Source organism: Centrocercus urophasianus, unplaced genomic scaffold, assembly GCF_019232065.1.
Source record: "Centrocercus urophasianus isolate 14NV4802_14NV808 unplaced genomic scaffold, USGS_Curo_1.0 seq_40, whole genome shotgun sequence".
Lineage (NCBI taxonomy): Eukaryota > Metazoa > Chordata > Aves > Galliformes > Phasianidae > Centrocercus > Centrocercus urophasianus.
The window spans coordinates 1,067,461-1,074,988 of record NW_024884978.1 but is presented as its reverse complement, the minus strand read 5'-3'; the positions used below and the strand labels follow the sequence as shown (position 1 = coordinate 1,074,988).

Genomic DNA, 7,528 nt, shown 5'->3' with positions numbered 1-7,528 from the left:
TGCTCTATCGATCACTAATTAGAATCAGCAGGGTCCAGATGGCCAGCCTCTTTAATGAGGCTAATTAGGGATCCAAATGTTTTCATATGATGCCTTTCTTTTTTTTTTTCCTAGAAAGATAGAGTAGTGATGGAGATCTCACCTTCTGCTCTAAGCACAGGTCAGTGGCATAATTCTAGAGGTTTTAAAAGTAAAAGGTAAATGCAATAAGGTGAAAATAGCATAGGTTTTCAGCATGGAGGAGGCTTTGTGTTCTGCCTCAGTTCCCATAGATCTCTTTTGATATCCACCCCCAAATACTTTCTCAAAAATAAAACCCTTTTCTTGGTAGGGTGACTCCAATTCACTTTCTCTTTTTTTTTTCCCCTCTTTGGTGTGTGTGTGTGCTGCAGATTCTGCAGTCCTGAGTCATGGTCATGAGGAGAAGAGCTGTAACACGGTGATACAGAATTTCCAATCTCTAACCTGAGCAGACTGGTGAGTAGCTCCCGAGTTTTCCACCCTTGTTTTGCAGGTTCTCAATAGAGTGTCTAAGCAACTGCTGTTGGGTGTTTATTTGAACCAAAGGAGCTTCCTGAGCCTCTGTCCTCACCAGAGCTCCTTCTGTCTGCCCACCTGAGCTTCACAGGATGCCCATTTCTGTGTTGCAGTGAGACCTGAAAACCTCTTCAATGCTTGCCATATTCCTCTTCACAAGGCTCCCACAGAACATTTCCATTTTACAAATTGGGAATCAGGGAGAAGAAGGACTTCATGTATTGCACAAAGGCATAAAATGAATCAAAGAATCCCAACTCCAGGCTAACGTTTGCTGCCAAATCAGTCTTCTTACTTACTGCCCTTCATGGTCATTAAGAAAGAAACCAGACTCCAGTTCTATCACAGGTCAGATATTTGCAACCTTTACTCTGATTAAGAAATAGTTATTTACAAAGGCAACCACATTATTCTGATGTCAGTGGAGATGCCCGTATGAAAAACTCCCAGACCCACAGCCAGTTGTAGCTTTCAGAACATAGAATTTGTTTCAGTTCTGAACAGGTCTGCAAACTCAAAATGTTTTTGCTTTTGACCAATGAAACAATCCTTTTTTTTAATCCTCCTGTATATAAAATCATTACTTTTTTTTTTTTTTTACAAAACACTCCTTAGTAATCTGAAGAGATGAAACCAAATGTTCCCTTTTAGTATTCCCTAGAGCTATTCAAACTTTGTTTCTCTGCAGGCCTGCTCATCAGCGTGTTCACAGAGCAGCTCAGATCCCAGCTTGGATGCTTCAGGGTCACAGCCTTCATCAGGTGAGTGAGCTCCCTGTGTGGGAAATGGCAGGAGAGGGATGCCGTGCATTCCAAAATGTCTAAGGGTTATTTGGAAATGTACACGTCTGAGTGCACTGGACTGGATCAACCACAGACATTACGAGGTTTGCGGTGTGTCTGAGTGTAACAATAGCACCAGGAGTCTATATGAGATTTCCCGGACGTGTAGGGCTAATACAGATCACATATGTTCCATTAAACACACGGCAGATCCAGGAAAGCTGCACTGGAGCTGTAGCACAGTGAGCTCCTCAGATGTGTAGGAAGCAATATCAGCGTTGCCCAAATGCATGACTTCATGGTGTTATGTACTTTTCACTGTTACCCGAAGCTGTGTGTAGGCAATTTCATTCTGAGCACGGTCACTCACTCACCCCTATGCCAGGAGGATGGGTCCCAGTCCCACTGAGGTCTATGCAGAGACCACAGCTGTCAGGAAATCCTGTGGTTCTTGCCAGAAGACATCTCAGGGCTTTTTTCCATCAAAAAGGACTGAGATAACAGTATTTAGAAGAGCTGGTGCTCTGAAAAATTGGTGGTAGAGAGAGCAGCTAAAAATGCCAGTGCGTTTTGAGAAGTGATTGACCCAGGACCTGCTAGAAGCATTGCTGTAATTTTCTAGATTTTGTCAGGTGAGTGTCAGGAAATGTTTGTGGCAGTCAACCTTTTCCCCAGATTCCTCAACAGACAAAATGGATAGAAAGAAGTGTCTATCTGGAGAGAAACCCTCTGACTGAGCGGAGAAGGGGAGACTGAATGCTCTCCTTGATGTGATAGAGGGGGACTTGCTTTCACCTAGATTAGAAAATCAGGAATGAAGGTACACATTTCTTCGTTGAGTTTGATAAGCTCAAGCAAAACGTGTGTCTCATGAATGGGACAGGCTGAAGCTCATAAGAAATGTCAGGATGGGTTGGATTTCTGACTGGATGAAGGCTGAGAGGGAACAGAGAAAGGCAGCCCACATGCCTAGGGTGCAGGAACACATGGAGCCTGAGGGGAGCATAGGGCCATTCGAGGCGCAGGGTTTGTTGTTTGGATTCTCTCCTCCAGTTGAGCCTGGTTCTGCAGCACTGAGCAGATCATCTCCTGGAGTAGGGCTGCCTTGCAAGGATGTGCTTGGTAGAAAAGCTCAGTTCCCCCACCTGCTGCTGGCATTGCCTCACTTTGCCAGGCAATTTCTTCTCCTTTACAATGAATGAGAAAATGAAAAGCAATAGCCCTCCGTGTGCACCTGCACAAGGCAGGCACCTGCGAAGACAAAACAAGGTCTATCCTGTGACTTGCATCTGGCTGGAATCCAACAAAGGGATGCTTACACACTTTTGTTTCTGCAAAACTAAGCACATGCAGCAATAAGCTCTCTGATGACTGGCTGTGAAAGGCATATACAGGTTTGTTTCCCGTTTCCTTATCGCTGTCACTGCTCTGCATGTGCCATATAATAGAGGCATTTGCCAGCAGTAAGCCAACAGAACTTCCTGGAGCACACAGGGCCAAGGTTATCCCTGATACACCTTCTCTGGCTTCCCTCTGTGAAATCAATAGTCTTTCCACCTGGCTAAATTGGAACCATTTTTTCTCTTTGTTCAGTTAGTGAAAAGCATAGGGCATTGCATGAGGTTTTGCTGAAAAGCGTAGTGCAAATCCATCCTAGTCTTCCATGAGAAAACTCACTGTTCTGCTCAGGGCTGCTCTGTCCTGACTGCCTGGGGCAGTCCTGTGGTATTGAAGGGGCAGATGTCACAGAGTTGGGCTGTTAGTGCCATGTGAAGCACCCCTGGAAAGCCAGATCTCATGTTATGCTTTCAAGAACAGACAGCCCATTTGGAAACTTTATTTTGTACCATAAAGTAAAAACAAGCTATAAAAATGGCCAGGATCTTCAAGAAACTTAAAATCTATCTATGCTGTACCGTATAGCACATGAAGCAGCAATGATCCGTGCTCTGAGCAATCTCCAGACACAGGTGTTGTGGTACAAGCAGCTACAAGATATACAAGATACCTTCAAGAATGCTGCTAATTCACACGATCTTGAGTATCTTAATGTTGGCTTCACTTGGTTCTTACCCCATGCCTGCTCACCAAGCTCCTGTTGCATCGTCTCTGTGCAGGCTGTAAGGCTGGCAGTGGGAGCATAGCCAGATGCCTCTCAGCTTTTGGGCTGCCTTTGTCATGGCAGTGATGAAGTGATCGCAGGGGTGGTTGCTGTGCTGCTTGTCGAGCATCTCTATCTGAGAAGCAGGCACTGATGGCACATACATTTACCAGTATCAGTGCAAGAGTCCCTTCTTTGCTGAAGATCCCTGGGGAAATTAAAAACCCAAAGGCTTGTAAAAGAGACCGACGGAATAAATCAACCAAAGACATGGAGACAGGGTGAAGGAGAATGAAACTTGGTTGAAATGAGCATGGGAAAGCTGGCTCTCATGCTGTGATCAGCTACAGACCCTTCCTTGGCCTGTGGGAGTTCTTCTGTTACCGCTGGCTGCCCTCATCAGTCATTTCCAAACTGGGTTTGTTGGCAGTCTGAGGGAGGGAGGCAGGTAACCATTCACCTTTATGGAGATGAGGATGCTTTAGCCGACTTGGAATCTTACCCTGAGCAACTCCCCCAGGTCTTGCACTGAAGCCAGCTCTCCTGAATGCCCGGTACGTTACCTGGTTATACAGCTGGGAATGTTCCAAGAAATGCATTGTTTGGGATTTGTATGCTTTCCTTTTTTCCCCCTCGCTCAGAAATGCTGATGTGCTGAAATCAAAACTTGACGAGAGGAAGGAGAGATTCTCAGAAATTTCTTAGTGGAGCCATTTGGGGCCGGAGAGCAGAGGAGCTGTTACTGAAACGGTTGAAAGAGTCTGCATGAATAATTTCCAAAGTGGGATATTAATTGCAGTGACTTTTCACTTTGAAATGCAGATTGACTACCGAATCGCTCAGCTCCTGCCCTGAGAGTTTCTGGAAATGGCATCTGCTCGAAGAGGTCCATATAGTGAGCAAAAACACATCATCTGTTATCAGGTTGGAAACTGGATCATGTCGAGAGCTTCCCAGCCCAGAAAGTCTGCCTAGTGCTGTGCCAGGTGCCCCAGAGGGAAGGCAGGGAGTCCTGGGTACGGAGCTGTGCATCGCTGTGCTCCACAAAGCTCTCAGCCTTCAGAAAAAAAACCAGCAGCTCTTACACTGTTGGGCTAAAAGCCATCCTGGCTCAATAGAAATGGGATGAAATATGCTGTTTTACAGTAGCGGAGGCTCTAATTCAGTAATTTTTCATACCTGCAGTAGATTAAAGCTTTTCCCTGCTAAGCAAATCCTTCCTTGTTATACAAAGGGAATATATGGGCCAAAGTTTCAAATCCTCTTAGAGCATGCTCAGTTCACCGTAATTGTAATTAGAGTTTGACATTCAAATCCCTTAGGCAGCTTTGGAAATTGCAAAGCGGTCGCACCACTGGAGCCCTAATTAAAAGCTCAGTTATCCAACTGGAAATCAGAGCAGTGGTTCCATGACAGCGCTCCTCGAGCATAGTTTGTTTTACAAACCTGCAGAAATCTAATTGCATCTCCTGCGCAATGGAATACATGATCCATTCGCTAGCAATATTTCCAGCAAATGTCAGAGAGAGGTTTGTTATTTTTTATAGAAGGAAAACTTCAAGTCTCAATTTTTAACAATAAAATCTGTTTTAGTGAGTTTCCCTGCTGCCAAATTAATGCTGAGTGTGCTTTGTTTTGCTTCTCTGTTTGCTCCTATGTGTCTAAGTTTCCTATTAGAGAAAGAGGGGGTGGAGAGGGGAGAAAGCAGGGAGGGAATTTTGGTTTTGCCCAATAAAGCGATGGGTCCTAAGGATAGGTAGAAATGAAGAATTTGTTCTCCAGGGTGCCGCAGAAGATGTTCCTTTAGATTTACAACAGTAAAAGAGAAGGAAAAATTATGTTCTATCAAATTCCATCCAGTTCCATAAAATTTATTTGAAGTAGAGTAAATGAAAAAATAAATACTTCGTTAGACTACCCTAGAGTCTATTATATGCAAGTAATTGAAGGAAAAGTTCAGAGCAAAGTCTGGAGTAGTTATTAATCCCATAGCTTACCCTCTTCAGCATGAGCTCTTGGCTCCCTTCCCGCTGAACGACTGGGACCAGGCTTTGACAGAAACATGGCATAGGAAAATATTCAGATGTCTTGTTTTCTGGAGAAAATCACACATCTGAGAAAAAGAAAGAAAGAAAAAAAAAAAAAAAAAAAAGAAAGCATGACAGATTTTTGTCTTTACTTAAAACTAAATTCCATTAAAACCCTCAAAGAGTTGCATTTAGGAAGACCACCTTGGCTTTTCTTGGGATAATATTGCAGATGCCTTGTTTGTAGCATGTGATGGGCTCCCTGAGTGCTCACCCCTCCTGTGATGCCCCTTTGTAAGGTGGGAGGCTGCTGCTTGTTAGGAGGAAAGCAATGGGACAAGGTGTGTTGGAGAATTCCTCGTTACATTGGCGTTACCAACAGACACTGGCCTCTCTTGCTCCTCTAAATGAAACTCTGCATTCACACACAGTATTGTGAAGTCAGCACATCCAACTCATTGGGCTGGAAAAAACGTCCTACTTTGTCATATGTTTTTTGCTCATACTTTTATTTTGTTATTTTGAACTTCTCTGGAGTTTCTATGTCATATAAATAACCTATTACACATTTTGCAGCTTCAACGCTTTTGTTTTCGTATGAGCTTCATGAAAACAAGCTATTTTGGAGGATCTTTGAATTTTCCTCCATTTCTACTGGATTTAGTAGTTTTTGCTTCCTGTCCTAAGCTGTCCCAGAGCGGCCACCCATTAGAAGCCCTGCAGTGAGAGGCTTGGCAGTGCAAAGCAGTTAGGTTTCTTCTGGATGAAAAGCATGGTATAAACGTGTGATCATTACCCTATAACATACTCTTTTATAACTGCATTTTTACAGTCTCTGGCAGGGACTCTGTGCCATTATTTTTTTGTTTCTACCGACAGTGGAGAGAGGGGCGCTGACAATTTGTGTACATGTGTTCCTCATGTGCCTGTGTACTGTTTCAGTGCTGGAGCATTTCTGGATGAGGACCAGAATTTACTAATTATCACTTTAACCGCTATCCACAAAGAAGGGGGCGAGGGGGTGAAACCTCCAAAGAAAATAGTTAAAATCTTATTACTGATGCTTCGACAGGGCTGCCTTGTGTTTACAGGAAGAGATTCCTGCTGTGAAAGAGAAAGAAAGCTATGATGTCTTTTTCAAGGGAGGAGGAACTGCCTTTTTCTGCACAACAGTTTTATTGACGTCGTCACAGAAGCAGATTTATACTCCAGAAAAGTGCATTATAGGAGAAAGGGACTGGAACAGACCAAGAGAGCAGCGCTCACACCTTGCGCTGAGTCGTAACTCACAGCTGGACCTCACGTTCAGCAAATGCACCGACCATGTGGCCCAAAGAGAGGAAAACTTGACATGAAAATACCTGTTAAAAGTCAGATTTGGAAAGTTCTGAGCAGGGCAAAAGGCTGCTTTCTCTCACCTCTCCCACAGCTCTGTGTAACTTTCCCTTCGTCTTTTGCAGCTCCACCAGCAGAACCCTTGTCAGCTCCTGAGCCAACATCCAAATGCTTTCCTAACGCTTGGCTACCTTAGAGAACAGCAATGCTGAACCCTGAGAAGCAATTGAAGGTAATCTATCAGGTGCTGCCTGACATTGGGCTGGCACAGAGCTCTTTTACCGAGCTCTGGTTAAACGGAGATGGCATTTGCTGGTTTTAGCCTCCATTCCATGCCCTGGTATTACCACCAGAAGCTGTTATCTGCCTATCGTCACTACCCCACACACTTCATAACTCCCGCACCAAATCCTACCTCCAGCTTCCCAGCCTGCCCTGGGACGTAGGGCTGGAAAAAGCATTTGCCAGTCAGCTCAGGAAGTCTTTAAAAGGTGAAAAAAAAAGGTTAAAGAAATGAGGTCTCCTTCTCCCCTCTTGCTGCCTTTCTTTTTCTCTTTTCTCTTTCTCTTTTTTTTTTTTTTTTTAATTACCAGCTGTGGGCTCTCAGTCTTTACCTGTCTGGCATTGAGACCCATCCAACTCAGGAACTGACCGGGGATTTGGGGAACAACAAAGCAAATCTTGCAGGAAAATACTGCCTGAGAGCTGTGTGATTTAAGGGCACTCCTTTCTGCTGGCACTGTGGC

The 7,528-nt window shown here is 44.3% G+C and overlaps 1 long non-coding RNA gene across 1 annotated transcript; it reads left to right on the top strand.

Annotated features, from left to right (window-relative positions):
* The first annotated feature begins 391 nt into the window (after positions 1-391).
* On the top strand, positions 392-7,008 carry LOC122168086. Its single transcript, XR_006171174.1, has 4 exons — positions 392-477; positions 651-885; positions 1,226-1,298; positions 6,908-7,008. It is a non-coding gene; the product is annotated as an uncharacterized LOC122168086 (long non-coding RNA).
* Positions 7,009-7,528: the final 520 nt, after the last annotated feature.